The sequence below is a fragment of the Anomaloglossus baeobatrachus genome, chromosome 4 (assembly GCF_048569485.1).
Source record: "Anomaloglossus baeobatrachus isolate aAnoBae1 chromosome 4, aAnoBae1.hap1, whole genome shotgun sequence".
In the NCBI taxonomy this organism is placed as follows: domain Eukaryota; kingdom Metazoa; phylum Chordata; class Amphibia; order Anura; family Aromobatidae; genus Anomaloglossus; species Anomaloglossus baeobatrachus.
The window spans coordinates 646,082,005-646,101,459 of record NC_134356.1 but is presented as its reverse complement, the minus strand read 5'-3'; the positions used below and the strand labels follow the sequence as shown (position 1 = coordinate 646,101,459).

General features: G+C 38.5%; 9 non-coding genes across 9 annotated transcripts; all 9 read right to left on the bottom strand.

Moving 5' to 3' along the window:
* Positions 1-1,715: 1,715 nt before the first annotated feature.
* TRNAE-CUC (transfer RNA glutamic acid (anticodon CUC)) lies at positions 1,716-1,787 on the bottom strand. Its single transcript has one exon. It is a non-coding gene; the product is annotated as a tRNA-Glu (tRNA).
* An 864-nt stretch (positions 1,788-2,651) lies between these two features.
* TRNAE-CUC (transfer RNA glutamic acid (anticodon CUC)) lies at positions 2,652-2,723 on the bottom strand. The gene has a single exon. It is a non-coding gene; the product is annotated as a tRNA-Glu (tRNA).
* Positions 2,724-3,589: 866 nt separating this feature from the next.
* Positions 3,590-3,661, bottom strand: TRNAE-CUC (transfer RNA glutamic acid (anticodon CUC)). Its single transcript has one exon. It is a non-coding gene; the product is annotated as a tRNA-Glu (tRNA).
* A 1,807-nt stretch (positions 3,662-5,468) lies between these two features.
* Positions 5,469-5,540, bottom strand: TRNAE-CUC (transfer RNA glutamic acid (anticodon CUC)). Its single transcript has one exon. It is a non-coding gene; the product is annotated as a tRNA-Glu (tRNA).
* A 2,741-nt stretch (positions 5,541-8,281) lies between these two features.
* Positions 8,282-8,353, bottom strand: TRNAE-CUC (transfer RNA glutamic acid (anticodon CUC)). Its single transcript has one exon. It is a non-coding gene; the product is annotated as a tRNA-Glu (tRNA).
* A 2,739-nt stretch (positions 8,354-11,092) lies between these two features.
* On the bottom strand, positions 11,093-11,164 carry TRNAE-CUC (transfer RNA glutamic acid (anticodon CUC)). Its single transcript has one exon. It is a non-coding gene; the product is annotated as a tRNA-Glu (tRNA).
* A 3,675-nt stretch (positions 11,165-14,839) lies between these two features.
* Positions 14,840-14,911, bottom strand: TRNAE-CUC (transfer RNA glutamic acid (anticodon CUC)). Its single transcript has one exon. It is a non-coding gene; the product is annotated as a tRNA-Glu (tRNA).
* A 1,801-nt stretch (positions 14,912-16,712) lies between these two features.
* Positions 16,713-16,784, bottom strand: TRNAE-CUC (transfer RNA glutamic acid (anticodon CUC)). Its single transcript has one exon. It is a non-coding gene; the product is annotated as a tRNA-Glu (tRNA).
* Positions 16,785-18,595: 1,811 nt separating this feature from the next.
* On the bottom strand, positions 18,596-18,667 carry TRNAE-CUC (transfer RNA glutamic acid (anticodon CUC)). Its single transcript has one exon. It is a non-coding gene; the product is annotated as a tRNA-Glu (tRNA).
* Between the last annotated feature and the right edge of the window lie 788 nt (positions 18,668-19,455).

Here is a 19,455-nt window from a genome sequence, read left to right as displayed (position 1 = left end):
TTGTTAGCACAATAGGTGGCGCGTCAATCTCAAACTCTTAAGGTCATGATTGTGATTCTCACACGTGGCACTTTTCTTTGGAGATTTTGTCTCCATCTTGTCTAGAGAGCCACATTTGTTTCCACTGAGTACCAAAAATCAACAATAATATATTGAGGGGTTTGAGTCTCTTGACACCAAGTATTTGGAAGTCGAAGGTAAGAATGATTTCCGATATGAGCTCAAATGGCTTTTTGTGCAACAGAATGGAATGAATGGCTAAAAGCTCTTGTTGTCAGCATTTTTCGCTGCAAAGAGCAATTTTAATCTAAACTAACTTTGTCTGCAAGGTATGTGTCGAATTTGAATGCAGGAACAATTGCAGAAAAAAGTGGCACTCCCCTATCAGGAATTGAACCAGTAAACTAAAAAAACTGCTTGCTAATTAATATGGGATATTCCACAGAGTTGCAGAAAACATATAGGGTTTTAAAAAAAAAAAAAAAAAAAAAAAAAAGTGTTGCCTTCACTAAAAAGCTGTTTTTCATTTTAGTAGTTGAATCCTGCCTCGTTTGAGCTGGAGTTAACAGGTCAATTCAATATACTGAAGATTGTAAGTTTTTTCCTCAGACGGTATGTAGTTTACTCATTATCTTTGGCAGGAGAGCCTAGAAACTTTACCATTCAGTTCCAATATTCTATGGATAAGTAAGGAAATTTTAGGTCAAATGACAGGCCACAATGGCCAAACAATTGCGTCGGCCTTTGAATGTCGAAACAAGCACAGAAAAATTTGCATTCCCATACCGGGAGTCAAACCCGGGCCGCCTGGGTGAGAACCAGGAATCCTAACCGCTAGACCATATGGGAAATGTTGTGCTGTGTAGTCGATGATGTGGAAAAAAAGAACTTTATTTCTTTGAGTAAGCAACTTCTGCACGTTTGCAACAGAAGCTTTCCTTGTTAGCACAATAGGTGGCGCGTCAATCTCAAACTCTTAAGGTCATGATTGTGATTCTCACACGTGGCACTTTTCTTTGGAGATTTTGTCTCCATCTTGTCTAGAGAGCCACATTTGTTTCCACTGAGTACCAAAAATCAACAATAATATATTGAGGGGTTTGAGTCTCTTGACACCAAGTATTTGGAAGTCGAAGGTAAGAATGATTTCCGATATGAGCTCAAATGGCTTTTTGTGCAACAGAATGGAATGAATGGCTAAAAGCTCTTGTTGTCAGCATTTTTCGCTGCAAAGAGCAATTTTAATCTAAACTAACTTTGTCTGCAAGGTATGTGTCGAATTTGAATGCAGGAACAATTGCAGAAAAAAGTGGCACTCCCCTATCAGGAATTGAACCAGTAAACTAAAAAAACTGCTTGCTAATTAATATGGGATATTCCACAGAGTTGCAGAAAACATATAGGGTTTTAAAAAAAAAAAAAAAAAAAAAAAAAGTGTTGCCTTCACTAAAAAGCTGTTTTTCATTTTAGTAGTTGAATCCTGCCTCGTTTGAGCTGGAGTTAACAGGTCAATTCAATATACTGAAGATTGTAAGTTTTTTCCTCAGACGGTATGTAGTTTACTCATTATCTTTGGCAGGAGAGCCTAGAAACTTTACCATTCAGTTCCAATATTCTATGGATAAGTAAAGAAATTTTAGGTCAAATGACAGGCCACAATGGCCAACCAATTGCGTCGGCCTTTGAATGTCGAAACAAGCACAGAAAAATTTGCATTCCCATACCGGGAGTCGAACCCGGGCCGCCTGGGTGAGAACCAGGAATCCTAACCGCTAGACCATATGGGAAATGTTGTGCTGTGTAGTCGATGATGTGGAAAAAAAGAACTTTATTTCTTTGAGTAAGCAACTTCTGCACGTTTGCAACAGAAGCTTTCCTTGTTAGCACAATAGGTGGCGCGTCAATCTCAAACTCTTAAGGTCATGATTGTGATTCTCACACGTGGCACTTTTCTTTGGAGATTTTGTCTCCATCTTGTCTAGAGAGCCACATTTGTTTCCACTGAGTACCAAAAATCAACAATAATATATTGAGGGGTTTGAGTCTCTTGACACCAAGTATTTGGAAGTCGAAGGTAAGAATGATTTCCGATATGAGCTCAAATGGCTTTTTGTGCAACAGAATGGAATGAATGGCTAAAAGCTCTTGCTGTCAGCATTTTTCGCTGCAAAGAGCAATTTTAATCTAAACTAACTTTGTCTGCAAGGTATGTGTCGACCTTTGAATGCAGGAACAATTGCAGAAAAAAGTGGCACTCCCCTATCAGGAATTGAACCAGTAAACTAAGAAAACTGCTTGCTAATTAATATGGGATATTCCACAGAGTTGCAGAAAACATATAGGGTTTTAAAAAAAAAAAAAAAAAAAAAGAGTGTTGCCTTCACTAAAAAGCTGTTTTTCATTTTAGTAGTTGAATCCTGCCTCATTTGAGCTGGAGTTAACAGGTCAATTCAATATACTGAAGATTGTAAGTTTTTTCCTCAGACGGTATGTAGTTTACTCATTATTTTGGCAGGAGAGCCTAGAAACTTTACCATTCAGTTCCAATATTCTATGGATAAGTAAAGAAATTTTAGGTCAAACGACAGGCCACAATGGCCAACCAATTGCGTCAGCCTTTGAATGTCGAAACAAGCACAGAGAAATTTGCATTCCCATACCGGGAGTCGAACCCGGGCCGCCTGGGTGAGAACCAGGAATCCTAACCGCTAGACCATATGGGAAATGTTGTGCTGTGTAGTCGATGATGTGGAAAAAAAGAACTTTATTTCTTTGAGTAAGCAACTTCTGCACGTTTGCAACAGAAGCTTTCCTTGTTAGCACAATAGGTGGCGCGTCAATCTCAAACTCTTAAGGTCATGATTGTGATTCTCACACGTGGCACTTTTCTTTGGAGATTTTGTCTCCATCTTGTCTAGAGAGCCACATTTGTTTCCACTGAGTACCAAAAATCAACAATAATATATTGAAGGGTTTGAGTCTCTTGACACCAAGTATTTGGAAGTCGAAGGTAAGAATGATTTCCGATATGAGCTCAAATGGCTTTTTGTGCAACAGAATGGAATGAATGGCTAAAAGCTCTTGTTGTCAGCATTTTTCGCTGCAAAGAGCAATTTTAATCTAAACTAACTTTGTCTGCAAGGTATGTGTCGACCTTTGAATGCAGGAACTATTGCAGAAAAAAGTGGCACTCCCCTATCGGGAATTGAACCAGTAAACTAAGAAAACTGCTTGCTAATTAATATGGGATATTCCACAGAGTTGCAGAAAACATATAGGGTTTAAAAAAAAAAAAAAAAAAAAAAAAGAGTGTTGCCTTCACGAAAAAGCTGTTTTTCATTTTAGTAGTTGAATCCTGCCTCATTTGAGCTGGAGTTAACAGGTCAATTCAATATACTGAAGATTGTAAGTTTTTTCCTCAGACGGTATGTAGTTTACTCATTATTTTGGCAGGAGAGCCTAGAAACTTTACCATTCAGTTCCAATATTCTATGGATAAGTAAGGAAATTTTAGGTCAAATGACAGGCCACAATGGCCAACCAATTGCGTCGGCCTTTGAATGTCGAAACAAGCACAGAAAAATTTGCATTCCCATACCGGGAGTCGAACCCGGGCCGCCTGGGTGAGAACCAGGAATCCTAACCGCTAGACCATATGGGAAATGTTGTGCTGTGTAGTCGATGATGTGGAAAAAAAGAACTTTAATTCTTTGAGTAAGCAACTTCTGCACGTTTGCAACAGAAGCTTTCCTTGTTAGCACAATAGGTGGCGCGTCAATCTCAAACTCTTAAGGTCATAATTGTGATCCTCACATGTGGCACTTTTCTTTGGAAATTTTGTCTCTATCTTGTCTAGAGAGCCACATTTGTTTCCACTAAGTATCAAAAATCAACAATAATATATTGAGGGGTTTGAGTCTCTTGACACCAAGTATTTGGAAGTCGAAGGTAAGAATGATTTCCGATATGAGCTCAAATGGCTTTTTGTGCAACAGAATGGAATGAATGGCTAAAAGCTCTTGTGGTCAGCATTTTTCGCTGCAAAGAGCAATTTTAATCTAAACTAACTTTGTCTGCAAGGTATGTGTCGACCTTTGAATGCAGAAACTATTGCAGAAAAAAGTGGCACTCCCCTATCAGGAATTGAACCAGTAAACTAAGAAAACTGCTTGCTAATTAATATGGGATATTCCACAGAGTTGCAGAAAACATATAGGGTTTTTAAAAAAAAAAAAAAAAAAAAAAAGAGTGTTGCCTTCACTAAAAAGCTGTTTTTCATTTTAGTAGTTGAATCCTGCCTCATTTGAGCTGGAGTTAACAGGTCAATTCAATATACTGAAGATTGTAAGTTTTTTCCTCAGACGGTATGTAGTTTACTCATTATCTTTGGCAGGAGAGCCTAGAAACTTTACCATTCAGTTCCAATATTCTATGGATAAGTAAGGAAATTTTAGGTCAAATGACAGGCCACAATGGCCAACAAATTGCGTCGGCCTTTGAATGTCGAAACAAGCACAGAAAAATTTGCATTCCCATACCGGGAGTCAAACCCGGGCCACCTGGGTGAGAACCAGGAATCCTAACCGCTAGACCATATGGGAAATGTTGTGCTGTGTAGTCGATGATGTGGAAAAAAAGAACTTTAATTCTTTGAGTAAGCAACTTCTGCACGTTTGCAACAGAAGCTTTCCTTGTTAGCACAATAGGTGGCGCGTCAATCTCAAACTCTTAAGGTCATGATTGTGATTCTCACACGTGGCACTTTTCTTTGGAGATTTTGTCTCCATCTTGTCTAGAGAGCCACATTTGTTTCCACTGAGTACCAAAAATCAACAATAATATATTGAGGGGTTTGAGTCTCTTGACACCAAGTATTTGGAAGTCGAAGGTAAGAATGATTTCCGATATGAGCTCAAATGGCTTTTTGTGCAAAAGAATGGAATGAATGGCTAAAAGCTCTTGTGGTCAGCATTTTTTGCTGCAAAGAGCAATTTTAATCTAAACTAACTTTGTCTGCAAGGTATGTGTCGACCTTTGAATGCAGGAACTATTGCAGAAAAAAGTGGCACTCCCCTATCGGGAATTGAACCAGTAAACTAAGAAAACTGCTTGCTAATTAATATGGGATATTCCACAGAGTTGCAGAAAACATATAGGGTTTTAAAAAAAAAAAAAAAAAAAAAAAGAGTGTTGCCTTCACTAAAAAGCTGTTTTTCATTTTAGTAGTTGAATCCTGCCTCATTTGAGCTGGAGTTAACAGGTCAATTCAATATACTGAAGATTGTAAGTTTTTTCCTCAGACGGAATGTAGTTTACTCATTATCTTTGGCAGGAGAGCCTAGAAACTTTACCATTCAGTTCCAATATTCTATGGATAAGTAAGGAAATTTTAGGTCAAATGACAGGCCACAATGGCCAAACAATTGCGTCGGCCTTTAAATGTCGAAACAAGCACAGAAAAATTTGCATTCCCATACCGGGAGTCGAACCCGGGCCGCCTGGGTGAGAACCAGGAATCCTAACCGCTAGACCATATGGGAAATGTTGTGCTGTGTAGTCGATGATGTGGAAAAAAAGAACTTTATTTCTTTGAGTAAGCAACTTCTGCACGTTTGCAACAGAAGCTTTCCTTGTTAGCACAATAGGTGGCGCGTCAATCTCAAACTCTTAAGGTCATGATTGTGATTCTCACACGTGGCACTTTTCTTTGGAGATTTTGTCTCCATCTTGTCTAGAGAGCCACATTTGTTTCCACTGAGTACCAAAAATCAACAATAATATATTGAGGGGTTTGAGTCTCTTGACACCAAGTATTTGGAAGTCGAAGGTAAGAATGATTTCCGATATGAGCTCAAATGGCTTTTTGTGCAACAGAATGGAATGAATGGCTAAAAGCTCTTGTTGTCAGCATTTTTCGCTGCAAAGAGCAATTTTAATCTAAACTAACTTTGTCTGCAAGGTATGTGTCGAATTTGAATGCAGGAACAATTGCAGAAAAAAGTGGCACTCCCCTATCAGGAATTGAACCAGTAAACTAAAAAAACTGCTTGCTAATTAATATGGGATATTCCACAGAGTTGCAGAAAACATATAGGGTTTTAAAAAAAAAAAAAAAAAAAAAAAAAGTGTTGCCTTCACTAAAAAGCTGTTTTTCATTTTAGTAGTTGAATCCTGCCTCGTTTGAGCTGGAGTTAACAGGTCAATTCAATATACTGAAGATTGTAAGTTTTTTCCTCAGACGGTATGTAGTTTACTCATTATCTTTGGCAGGAGAGCCTAGAAACTTTACCATTCAGTTCCAATATTCTATGGATAAGTAAGGAAATTTTAGGTCAAATGACAGGCCACAATGGCCAAACAATTGCGTCGGCCTTTGAATGTCGAAACAAGCACAGAAAAATTTGCATTCCCATACCGGGAGTCAAACCCGGGCCGCCTGGGTGAGAACCAGGAATCCTAACCGCTAGACCATATGGGAAATGTTGTGCTGTGTAGTCGATGATGTGGAAAAAAAGAACTTTATTTCTTTGAGTAAGCAACTTCTGCACGTTTGCAACAGAAGCTTTCCTTGTTAGCACAATAGGTGGCGCGTCAATCTCAAACTCTTAAGGTCATGATTGTGATTCTCACACGTGGCACTTTTCTTTGGAGATTTTGTCTCCATCTTGTCTAGAGAGCCACATTTGTTTCCACTGAGTACCAAAAATCAACAATAATATATTGAGGGGTTTGAGTCTCTTGACACCAAGTATTTGGAAGTCGAAGGTAAGAATGATTTCCGATATGAGCTCAAATGGCTTTTTGTGCAACAGAATGGAATGAATGGCTAAAAGCTCTTGTTGTCAGCATTTTTCGCTGCAAAGAGCAATTTTAATCTAAACTAACTTTGTCTGCAAGGTATGTGTCGAATTTGAATGCAGGAACAATTGCAGAAAAAAGTGGCACTCCCCTATCAGGAATTGAACCAGTAAACTAAAAAAACTGCTTGCTAATTAATATGGGATATTCCACAGAGTTGCAGAAAACATATAGGGTTTTAAAAAAAAAAAAAAAAAAAAAAAAAAAGTGTTGCCTTCACTAAAAAGCTGTTTTTCATTTTAGTAGTTGAATCCTGCCTCGTTTGAGCTGGAGTTAACAGGTCAATTCAATATACTGAAGATTGTAAGTTTTTTCCTCAGACGGTATGTAGTTTACTCATTATCTTTGGCAGGAGAGCCTAGAAACTTTACTATTCAGTTCCAATATTCTATGGATAAGTAAGGAAATTTTAGGTCAAATGACAGGCCACAATGGCCAAACAATTGCGTCGGCCTTTGAATGTCGAAACAAGCACAGAAAAATTTGCATTCCCATACCGGGAGTCAAACCCGGGCCGCCTGGGTGAGAACCAGGAATCCTAACCGCTAGACCATATGAGAAATGTTGTGCTGTGTAGTCGATGATGTGGAAAAAAAGAACTTTATTTCTTTGAGTAAGCAACTTCTGCACGTTTGCAACAGAAGCTTTCCTTGTTAGCACAATAGGTGGCGCGTCAATCTCAAACTCTTAAGGTCATGATTGTGATTCTCACACGTGGCACTTTTCTTTGGAGATTTTGTCTCCATCTTGTCTAGAGAGCCACATTTGTTTCCACTGAGTACCAAAAATCAACAATAATATATTGAGGGGTTTGAGTCTCTTGACACCAAGTATTTGGAAGTCGAAGGTAAGAATGATTTCCGATATGAGCTCAAATGGCTTTTTGTGCAACAGAATGGAATGAATGGCTAAAAGCTCTTGCTGTCAGCATTTTTCGCTGCAAAGAGCAATTTTAATCTAAACTAACTTTGTCTGCAAGGTATGTGTCGACCTTTGAATGCAGGAACAATTGCAGAAAAAAGTGGCACTCCCCTATCAGGAATTGAACCAGTAAACTAAGAAAACTGCTTGCTAATTAATATGGGATATTCCACAGAGTTGCAGAAAACATATAGGGTTTTAAAAAAAAAAAAAAAAAAAAGAGTGTTGCCTTCACTAAAAAGCTGTTTTTCATTTTAGTAGTTGAATCCTGCCTCATTTGAGCTGGAGTTAACAGGTCAATTCAATATACTGAAGATTGTAAGTTTTTTCCTCAGACGGTATGTAGTTTACTCATTATTTTGGCAGGAGAGCCTAGAAACTTTACCATTCAGTTCCAATATTCTATGGATAAGTAAAGAAATTTTAGGTCAAACGACAGGCCACAATGGCCAACCAATTGCGTCAGCCTTTGAATGTCGAAACAAGCACAGAGAAATTTGCATTCCCATACCGGGAGTCGAACCCGGGCCGCCTGGGTGAGAACCAGGAATCCTAACCGCTAGACCATATGGGAAATGTTGTGCTGTGTAGTCGATGATGTGGAAAAAAAGAACTTTATTTCTTTGAGTAAGCAACTTCTGCACGTTTGCAACAGAAGCTTTCCTTGTTAGCACAATAGGTGGCGCGTCAATCTCAAACTCTTAAGGTCATGATTGTGATTCTCACACGTGGCACTTTTCTTTGGAGATTTTGTCTCCATCTTGTCTAGAGAGCCACATTTGTTTCCACTGAGTACCAAAAATCAACAATAATATATTGAGGGGTTTGAGTCTCTTGACACCAAGTATTTGGAAGTCGAAGGTAAGAATGATTTCCGATATGAGCTCAAATGGCTTTTTGTGCAACAGAATGGAATGAATGGCTAAAAGCTCTTGTTGTCAGCATTTTTCGCTGCAAAGAGCAATTTTAATCTAAACTAACTTTGTCTGCAAGGTATGTGTCGAATTTGAATGCAGGAACAATTGCAGAAAAAAGTGGCACTCCCCTATCAGGAATTGAACCAGTAAACTAAAAAAACTGCTTGCTAATTAATATGGGATATTCCACAGAGTTGCAGAAAACATATAGGGTTTTAAAAAAAAAAAAAAAAAAAAAAAAAGTGTTGCCTTCACTAAAAAGCTGTTTTTCATTTTAGTAGTTGAATCCTGCCTCGTTTGAGCTGGAGTTAACAGGTCAATTCAATATACTGAAGATTGTAAGTTTTTTCCTCAGACGGTATGTAGTTTACTCATTATCTTTGGCAGGAGAGCCTAGAAACTTTACCATTCAGTTCCAATATTCTATGGATAAGTAAGGAAATTTTAGGTCAAATGACAGGCCACAATGGCCAAACAATTGCGTCGGCCTTTGAATGTCGAAACAAGCACAGAAAAATTTGCATTCCCATACCGGGAGTCAAACCCGGGCCGCCTGGGTGAGAACCAGGAATCCTAACCGCTAGACCATATGGGAAATGTTGTGCTGTGTAGTCGATGATGTGGAAAAAAAGAACTTTATTTCTTTGAGTAAGCAACTTCTGCACGTTTGCAACAGAAGCTTTCCTTGTTAGCACAATAGGTGGCGCGTCAATCTCAAACTCTTAAGGTCATGATTGTGATTCTCACACGTGGCACTTTTCTTTGGAGATTTTGTCTCCATCTTGTCTAGAGAGCCACATTTGTTTCCACTGAGTACCAAAAATCAACAATAATATATTGAGGGGTTTGAGTCTCTTGACACCAAGTATTTGGAAGTCGAAGGTAAGAATGATTTCCGATATGAGCTCAAATGGCTTTTTGTGCAACAGAATGGAATGAATGGCTAAAAGCTCTTGTTGTCAGCATTTTTCGCTGCAAAGAGCAATTTTAATCTAAACTAACTTTGTCTGCAAGGTATGTGTCGAATTTGAATGCAGGAACAATTGCAGAAAAAAGTGGCACTCCCCTATCAGGAATTGAACCAGTAAACTAAAAAAACTGCTTGCTAATTAATATGGGATATTCCACAGAGTTGCAGAAAACATATAGGGTTTTAAAAAAAAAAAAAAAAAAAAAAAAAGTGTTGCCTTCACTAAAAAGCTGTTTTTCATTTTAGTAGTTGAATCCTGCCTCGTTTGAGCTGGAGTTAACAGGTCAATTCAATATACTGAAGATTGTAAGTTTTTTCCTCAGACGGTATGTAGTTTACTCATTATCTTTGGCAGGAGAGCCTAGAAACTTTACCATTCAGTTCCAATATTCTATGGATAAGTAAGGAAATTTTAGGTCAAATGACAGGCCACAATGGCCAAACAATTGCGTCGGCCTTTGAATGTCGAAACAAGCACAGAAAAATTTGCATTCCCATACCGGGAGTCAAACCCGGGCCGCCTGGGTGAGAACCAGGAATCCTAACCGCTAGACCATATGAGAAATGTTGTGCTGTGTAGTCGATGATGTGGAAAAAAAGAACTTTATTTCTTTGAGTAAGCAACTTCTGCACGTTTGCAACAGAAGCTTTCCTTGTTAGCACAATAGGTGGCGCGTCAATCTCAAACTCTTAAGGTCATGATTGTGATTCTCACACGTGGCACTTTTCTTTGGAGATTTTGTCTCCATCTTGTCTAGAGAGCCACATTTGTTTCCACTGAGTACCAAAAATCAACAATAATATATTGAGGGGTTTGAGTCTCTTGACACCAAGTATTTGGAAGTCGAAGGTAAGAATGATTTCCGATATGAGCTCAAATGGCTTTTTGTGCAACAGAATGGAATGAATGGCTAAAAGCTCTTGCTGTCAGCATTTTTCGCTGCAAAGAGCAATTTTAATCTAAACTAACTTTGTCTGCAAGGTATGTGTCGACCTTTGAATGCAGGAACAATTGCAGAAAAAAGTGGCACTCCCCTATCAGGAATTGAACCAGTAAACTAAGAAAACTGCTTGCTAATTAATATGGGATATTCCACAGAGTTGCAGAAAACATATAGGGTTTTAAAAAAAAAAAAAAAAAAAAGAGTGTTGCCTTCACTAAAAAGCTGTTTTTCATTTTAGTAGTTGAATCCTGCCTCATTTGAGCTGGAGTTAACAGGTCAATTCAATATACTGAAGATTGTAAGTTTTTTCCTCAGACGGTATGTAGTTTACTCATTATTTTGGCAGGAGAGCCTAGAAACTTTACCATTCAGTTCCAATATTCTATGGATAAGTAAAGAAATTTTAGGTCAAACGACAGGCCACAATGGCCAACCAATTGCGTCAGCCTTTGAATGTCGAAACAAGCACAGAGAAATTTGCATTCCCATACCGGGAGTCGAACCCGGGCCGCCTGGGTGAGAACCAGGAATCCTAACCGCTAGACCATATGGGAAATGTTGTGCTGTGTAGTCGATGATGTGGAAAAAAAGAACTTTATTTCTTTGAGTAAGCAACTTCTGCACGTTTGCAACAGAAGCTTTCCTTGTTAGCACAATAGGTGGCGCGTCAATCTCAAACTCTTAAGGTCATGATTGTGATTCTCACACGTGGCACTTTTCTTTGGAGATTTTGTCTCCATCTTGTCTAGAGAGCCACATTTGTTTCCACTGAGTACCAAAAATCAACAATAATATATTGAAGGGTTTGAGTCTCTTGACACCAAGTATTTGGAAGTCGAAGGTAAGAATGATTTCCGATATGAGCTCAAATGGCTTTTTGTGCAACAGAATGGAATGAATGGCTAAAAGCTCTTGTTGTCAGCATTTTTCGCTGCAAAGAGCAATTTTAATCTAAACTAACTTTGTCTGCAAGGTATGTGTCGACCTTTGAATGCAGGAACTATTGCAGAAAAAAGTGGCACTCCCCTATCGGGAATTGAACCAGTAAACTAAGAAAACTGCTTGCTAATTAATATGGGATATTCCACAGAGTTGCAGAAAACATATAGGGTTTAAAAAAAAAAAAAAAAAAAAAAAAGAGTGTTGCCTTCACGAAAAAGCTGTTTTTCATTTTAGTAGTTGAATCCTGCCTCATTTGAGCTGGAGTTAACAGGTCAATTCAATATACTGAAGATTGTAAGTTTTTTCCTCAGACGGTATGTAGTTTACTCATTATTTTGGCAGGAGAGCCTAGAAACTTTACCATTCAGTTCCAATATTCTATGGATAAGTAAGGAAATTTTAGGTCAAATGACAGGCCACAATGGCCAACCAATTGCGTCGGCCTTTGAATGTCGAAACAAGCACAGAAAAATTTGCATTCCCATACCGGGAGTCGAACCCGGGACGCCTGGGTGAGAACCAGGAATCCTAACCGCTAGACCATATGGGAAATGTTGTGCTGTGTAGTCGATGATGTGGAAAAAAAGAACTTTATTTCTTTGAATAAGCAACTTCTGCACGTTTGCAACAGAAGCTTTCCTTGTTAGCATAATAGGTGGCGCGTCAATCTCAAACTCTTAAGGTCATGATTGTGATCCTCACATGTGGCACTTTTCTTTGGAGATTTTGTCTCCATCTTGTCTAGAGAGCCACATTTGTTTCCACTGAGTACCAAAAATCAACAATAATATATTGAGGGGTTTGAGTCTCTTGACACCAAGTATTTGGAAGTCGAAGGTAAGAATGATTTCCGATATGAGCTCAAATGGCTTTTTGTGCAAAAGAATGGAATGAATGGCTAAAAGCTCTTGTGGTCAGCATTTTTTGCTGCAAAGAGCAATTTTAATCTAAACTAACTTTGTCTGCAAGGTATGTGTCGACCTTTGAATGCAGGAACTATTGCAGAAAAAAGTGGCACTCCCCTATCGGGAATTGAACCAGTAAACTAAGAAAACTGCTTGCTAATTAATATGGGATATTCCACAGAGTTGCAGAAAACATATAGGGTTTAAAAAAAAAAAAAAAAAAAAAAAAGAGTGTTGCCTTCACGAAAAAGCTGTTTTTCATTTTAGTAGTTGAATCCTGCCTCATTTGAGCTGGAGTTAACAGGTCAATTCAATATACTGAAGATTGTAAGTTTTTTCCTCAGACGGTATGTAGTTTACTCATTATTTTGGCAGGAGAGCCTAGAAACTTTACCATTCAGTTCCAATATTCTATGGATAAGTAAGGAAATTTTAGGTCAAATGACAGGCCACAATGGCCAACCAATTGCGTCGCCCTTTGAATGTCGAAACAAGCACAGAAAAATTTGCATTCCCATACCGGGAGTCGAACCCGGGACGCCTGGGTGAGAACCAGGAATCCTAACCGCTAGACCATATGGGAAATGTTGTGCTGTGTAGTCGATGATGTGGAAAAAAAGAACTTTATTTCTTTGAATAAGCAACTTCTGCACGTTTGCAACAGAAGCTTTCCTTGTTATCATAATAGGTGGCGCGTCAATCTCAAACTCTTAAGGTCATGATTGTGATCCTCACATGTGGCACTTTTCTTTGGAGATTTTGTCTCCATCTTGTCTAGAGAGCCACATTTGTTTCCACTGAGTACCAAAAATCAACAATAATATATTGAGGGGTTTGAGTCTCTTGACACCAAGTATTTGGAAGTCGAAGGTAAGAATGATTTCCGATATGAGCTCAAATGGCTTTTTGTGCAACAGAATGGAATGAATGGCTAAAAGCTCTTGTCAGCATTTTTCGCTGCAAAGAGCAATTTTAATCTAAACTAACTTTGTCTGCAAGGTATGTGTCGACCTTTGAATGCAGGAACTATTGCAGAAAAAAGTGGCACTCCCCTATCAGGAATTGAACCAGTACACTAAGAAAACTGCTTGCTAATTAATATGGGATATTCCACAGAGTTGCAGAAAACATATAGGGTTTTAAAAAAAAAAAAAAAAAAAAAAAGAGTGTTGCCTTCACTAAAAAGCTGTTTTTCATTTTAGTAGTTGAATCCTGCCTCATTTGAGCTGGAGTTAACAGGTCAATTCAATATACTGAAGATTGTAAGTTTTTTCCTCAGACGGTATGTAGTTTACTCATTATCTTTGGCAGGAGAGCCTAGAAACTTTACCATTCAGTTCCAATATTCTATGGATAAGTAAGGAAATTTTAGGTCAAATGACAGGCCACAATGGCCAAACAATTGCGTCGGCCTTTGAATGTCGAAACAAGCACAGAGAAATTTGCATTCCCATACCGGGAGTCGAACCCGGGCCGCCTGGGTGAGAACCAGGAATCCTAACCGTTAGACCATATGGGAAATGTTGTGCTGTGTAGTCGATGATGTGGAAAAAAAGAACTTTATTTCTTTGAGTAAGCAACTTCTGCACGTTTGCAACAGAAGCTTTCCTTGTTAGCACAATAGGTGGCGCGTCAATCTCAAACTCTTAAGGTCATGATTGTGATTCTCACACGTGGCACTTTTCTTTGGAGATTTTGTCTCCATCTTGTCTAGAGAGCCACATTTGTTTCCACTGAGTACCAAAAATCAACAATAATATATTGAGGGGTTTGAGTCTCTTGACACCAAGTATTTGGAAGTCGAAGGTAAGAATGATTTCCGATATGAGCTCAAATGGCTTTTTGTGCAACAGAATGGAATGAATGGCTAAAAGCTCTTGTCAGCATTTTTCGCTGCAAAGAGCAATTTTAATCTAAACTAACTTTGTCTGCAAGGTATGTGTCGACCTTTGAATGCAGGAACAATTGCAGAAAAAAGTGGCACTCCCCTATCAGGAATTGAACCAGTAAACTAAGAAAACTGCTTGCTAATTAATATGGGATATTCCACAGAGTTGCAGAAAACATATAGGGTTTTAAAAAAAAAAAAAAAAAAAAAAGAGTGTTGCCTTCACTAAAAAGCTGTTTTTCATTTTAGTAGTTGAATCCTGCCTCATTTGAGCTGGAGTTAACAGGTCAATTCAATATACTGAAGATTGTAAGTTTTTTCCTCAGACGGTATGTAGTTTACTCATTATCTTTGGCAGGAGAGCCTAGAAACTTTACCATTCAGTTCCAATATTCTATGGATAAGTAAGGAAATTTTAGGTCAAATGACAGGCCACAATGGCCAAATAATTGCGTCGGCCTTTGAATGTCGAAACAAGCACAGAGAAATTTGCATTCCCATACCGGGAGTCGAACCCGGGCCGCCTGGGTGAGAACCAGGAATCCTAACCGCTAGACCATATGGGAAATGTTGTGCTGTGTAGTCGATGATGTGGAAAAAAAGATCTTTATTTCTTTGAGTAAGCAACTTCTGCACGTTTGCAACAGAAGCTTTCCTTGTTAGCACAATAGGTGGCGCGTCAATCTCAAACTCTTAAGGTCATGATTGTGATTCTCACACGTGGCACTTTTCTTTGGAGATTTTGTCTCCATCTTGTCTAGAGAGCCACATTTGTTTCCACTGAGTACCAAAAATCAACAATAATATATTGAGGGGTTTGAGTCTCTTGACACCAAGTATTTGGAAGTCGAAGGTAAGAATGATTTCCGATATGAGCTCAAATGGCTTTTTGTGCAACAGAATGGAATGAATGGCTAAAAGCTCTTGTTGTCAGCATTTTGCGCTACAAAGAGCAATTTTAATCTAAACTAACTTTGTCTGCAAGGTATGTGTCGAATTTGAATGCAGGAACAATTGCAGAAAAAAGTGGCACTCCCCTATCAGGAATTGAACCAGTAAACTAAGAAAACTGCTTGCTAATTAATATGGGATATTCCACAGAGTTGCAGAAAACATATAGGGTTTAAAAAAAAAAAAAAAAAAAAAAAAAAAGAGTGTTGCCTTCACTAAAAAGCTGTTTTTCATTTTAGTAGTTGAATCCTGCCTCATTTGAGCTGGAGTTAACAGGTCAATTCAATATACTGAAGATTGTAAGTTTTTTCCTTAGACGGTATGTAGTTTACTCATTATCTTTGGCAGGAGAGCCTAGAAACTTTACCATTCAGTTCCAATATTCTATGGATAAGTAAGGAAATTTTAGGTCAAATGACAGGCCACAATGGCCAACCAATTGCGTCGGCCTTTGAATGTCGAAACAAGCACAGAAAAATTTGCATTCCCATACCAGGAGTCGAACCCGGGCCGCCTGGGTGAGAACCAGGAATCCTAACCGCTAGACCATATGGGAAATGTTGTGCTGTGTAGTCGATGATGTGGAAAAAAAGAACTTTATTTCTTTGAGTAAGCAACTTCTGCACGTTTGCAACAGAAGCTTTCCTTGTTAGCACAATAGGTGGCGCGTCAATCTCAAACTCTTAAGGTCATGATTGTGATTCTCACACGTGGCACTTTTCTTTGGAGATTTTGTCTCCATCTTGTCTAGAGAGCCACATTTGTTTCCACTGAGTACCAAAAATCAACAATAATATATTGAGGGGTTTGAGTCTCTTGACACCAAGTATTTGGAAGTCGAAGGTAAGAATGATTTCCGATATGAGCTCAAATGGCTTTTTGTGCAACAGAATGGAATGAATGGCTAAAAGCTCTTGTCAGCATTTTTCGCTGCAAAGAGCAATTTTAATCTAAACTAACTTTGTCTGCAAGGTATGTGTCGACCTTTGAATGCAGGAACAATTGCAGAAAAAAGTGGCACTCCCCTATCAGGAATTGAACCAGTAAACTAAGAAAACTGCTTGCTAATTAATATGGGATATTCCACAGAGTTGCAGAAAACATATAGGGTTTTAAAAAAAAAAAAAAAAAAAGAGTGTTGCCTTCACTAAAAAGCTGTTTTTCATTTTAGTAGTTGAATCCTGCCTCATTTGAGCTGGAGTTAACAGGTCAATTCAATATACTGAAGATTGTAAGTTTTTTCCTCAGACGGTATGTAGTTTACTCATTATCTTTGGCAGGAGAGCCTAGAAACTTTACCATTCAGTTCCAATATTCTATGGATAAGTAAGGAAATTTTAGGTCAAATGACAGGCCACAATGGCCAAATAATTGCGTCGGCCTTTGAATGTCGAAACAAGCACAGAGAAATTTGCATTCCCATACCGGGAGTCGAACCCGGGCCGCCTGGGTGAGAACCAGGAATCCTAACCGCTAGACCATATGGGAAATGTTGTGCTGTGTAGTCGATGATGTGGAAAAAAAGATCTTTATTTCTTTGAGTAAGCAACTTCTGCACGTTTGCAACAGAAGCTTTCCTTGTTAGCACAATAGGTGGCGCGTCAATCTCAAACTCTTAAGGTCATGATTGTGATTCTCACACGTGGCACTTTTCTTTGGAGATTTTGTCTCCATCTTGTCTAGAGAGCCACATTTGTTTCCACTGAGTACCAAAAATCAACAATAATATATTGAGGGGTTTGAGTCTCTTGACACCAAGTATTTGGAAGTCGAAGGTAAGAATGATTTCCGATATGAGCTCAAATGGCTTTTTGTGCAACAGAATGGAATGAATGGCTAAAAGCTCTTGTTGTCAGCATTTTGCGCTACAAAGAGCAATTTTAATCTAAACTAACTTTGTCTGCAAGGTATGTGTCGAATTTGAATGCAGGAACAATTGCAGAAAAAAGTGGCACTCCCCTATCAGGAATTGAACCAGTAAACTAAGAAAACTGCTTGCTAATTAATATGGGATATTCCACAGAGTTGCAGAAAACATATAGGGTTTAAAAAAAAAAAAAAAAAAAAAAAAAAGAGTGTTGCCTTCACTAAAAAGCTGTTTTTCATTTTAGTAGTTGAATCCTGCCTCATTTGAGCTGGAGTTAACAGGTCATTTCAATATACTGAAGATTGTAAGTTTTTTCCTTAGACGGTATGTAGTTTACTCATTATCTTTGGCAGGAGAGCTTAGAAACTTTACCATTCAGTTCCAATATTCTATGGATAAGTAAGGAAATTTTAGGTCAAATGACAGGCCACAATGGCCAACCAATTGCGTCGGCCTTTGAATGTCGAAACAAGCACAGAAAAATTTGCATTCCCATACCAGGAGTCGAACCCGGGCCGCCTGGGTGAGAACCAGGAATCCTAACCGCTAGACCATATGGGAAATGTTGTGCTGTGTAGTCGATGATGTGGAAAAAAAGAACTTTATTTCTTTGAGTAAGCAACTTCTGCACGTTTGCAACAGAAGCTTTCCTTGTTAGCACAATAGGTGGCGCGTCAATCTCAAACTCTTAAGGTCATGATTGTGATTCTCACACGTGGCACTTTTCTTTGGAGATTTTGTCTCCATCTTGTCTAGAGAGCCACATTTGTTTCCACTGAGTACCAAAAATCAACAATAATATATTGAGGGGTTTGAGTCTCTTGACACCAAGTATTTGGAAGTCGAAGGTAAGAATGATTTCCGATATGAGCTCAAATGGCTTTTTGTGCAACAGAATGGAATGAATGGCTAAAAGCTCTTGTTGTCAGCATTTTTCGCTGCAAAGAGCAATTTTAATCTAAACTAACTTTGTCTGCAAGGTATGTGTCGACCTTTGAATGCAGGAACTATTGCAGAAAAAAGTGGCACTCCCCTATCAGGAATTGAACCAGTAAACTAAGAAAACTGCTTGCTAATTAATATGGGATATTCCACAGAGTTGCAGAAAACATATAGGGTTTTAAAAAAAAAAAAAAAAAAAAAAAAAAAGAGCGTTGCCTTCACTAAAAAGCTGTTTTTCATTTTAGTAGTTGAATCCTGCCTCATTTGAGCTGGAGTTAACAGGTCAATTCAATATACTGAAGATTGTAAGTTTTTTCCTCAGACGGTATGTAGTTTACTCATTATCTTTGGCAGGAGAGCCTAGAAACTTTACCATTCAGTTCCAATATTCTATGGATAAGTAAGGAAATTTTAGGTCAAATGACAGGCCACAATGGCCAAACAATTGCGTCGGCCTTTGAATGTCGAAACAAGCACAGAAAAATTTGCATTCCCATACCGGGAGTCGAACCCGGGCCGCCTGGGTGAGAACCAGGAATCCTAACCGCTAGACCATATGGGAAATGTTGTGCTGTGTAGTGGATGATGTGGAAAAAAAGAACTTTATTTCTTTGAGTAAGCAACTTCTGCACGTTTGCAACAGAAGCTTTCCTTGTTAGCACAATAGGTGGCGCGTCAATCTCATACTCTTAAGGTCATGATTGTGATTCTCACACGTGGCACTTTTCTTTGGAGATTTTGTCTCCATCTTGTCTAGAGAGCCACATTTGTTTCCACTGAGTACCAAAAATCAACAATAATATATTGAGGGGTTTGAGTCTCTTGACACCAAGTATTTGGAAGTCGAAGGTAAGAATGATTTCCGATATGAGCTCAAATGGCTTTTTGTGCAACAGAATGGAATGAATGGCTAAAAGCTCTTGTTGTCAGCATTTTTCGCTGCAAAGAGCAATTTTAATCTAAACTAACTTTGTCTGCAAGGTATGTGTCGAATTTGAATGCAGGAACAATTGCAGAAAAAAGTGGCACTCCCCTATCAGGAATTGAACCAGTAAACTAAGAAAACTGCTTGCTAATTAATATGGGATATTCCACAGAGTTGCAGAAAACATATAGGGTTTAAAAAAAAAAAAAAAAAAAAAAGAGTGTTGCCTTCACGAAAAAGCTGTTTTTCATTTTAGTAGTTGAATCCTGCCTCATTTGAGCTGGAGTTAACAGGTCAATTCAATATACTGAAGATTGTAAGTTTTTTCCTCAGACGGTATGTAGTTTACTCATTATCTTTGGCAGGAGAGCCTAGAAACTTTACCATTCAGTTCCAATATTCTATGGATAAGTAAAGAAATTTTA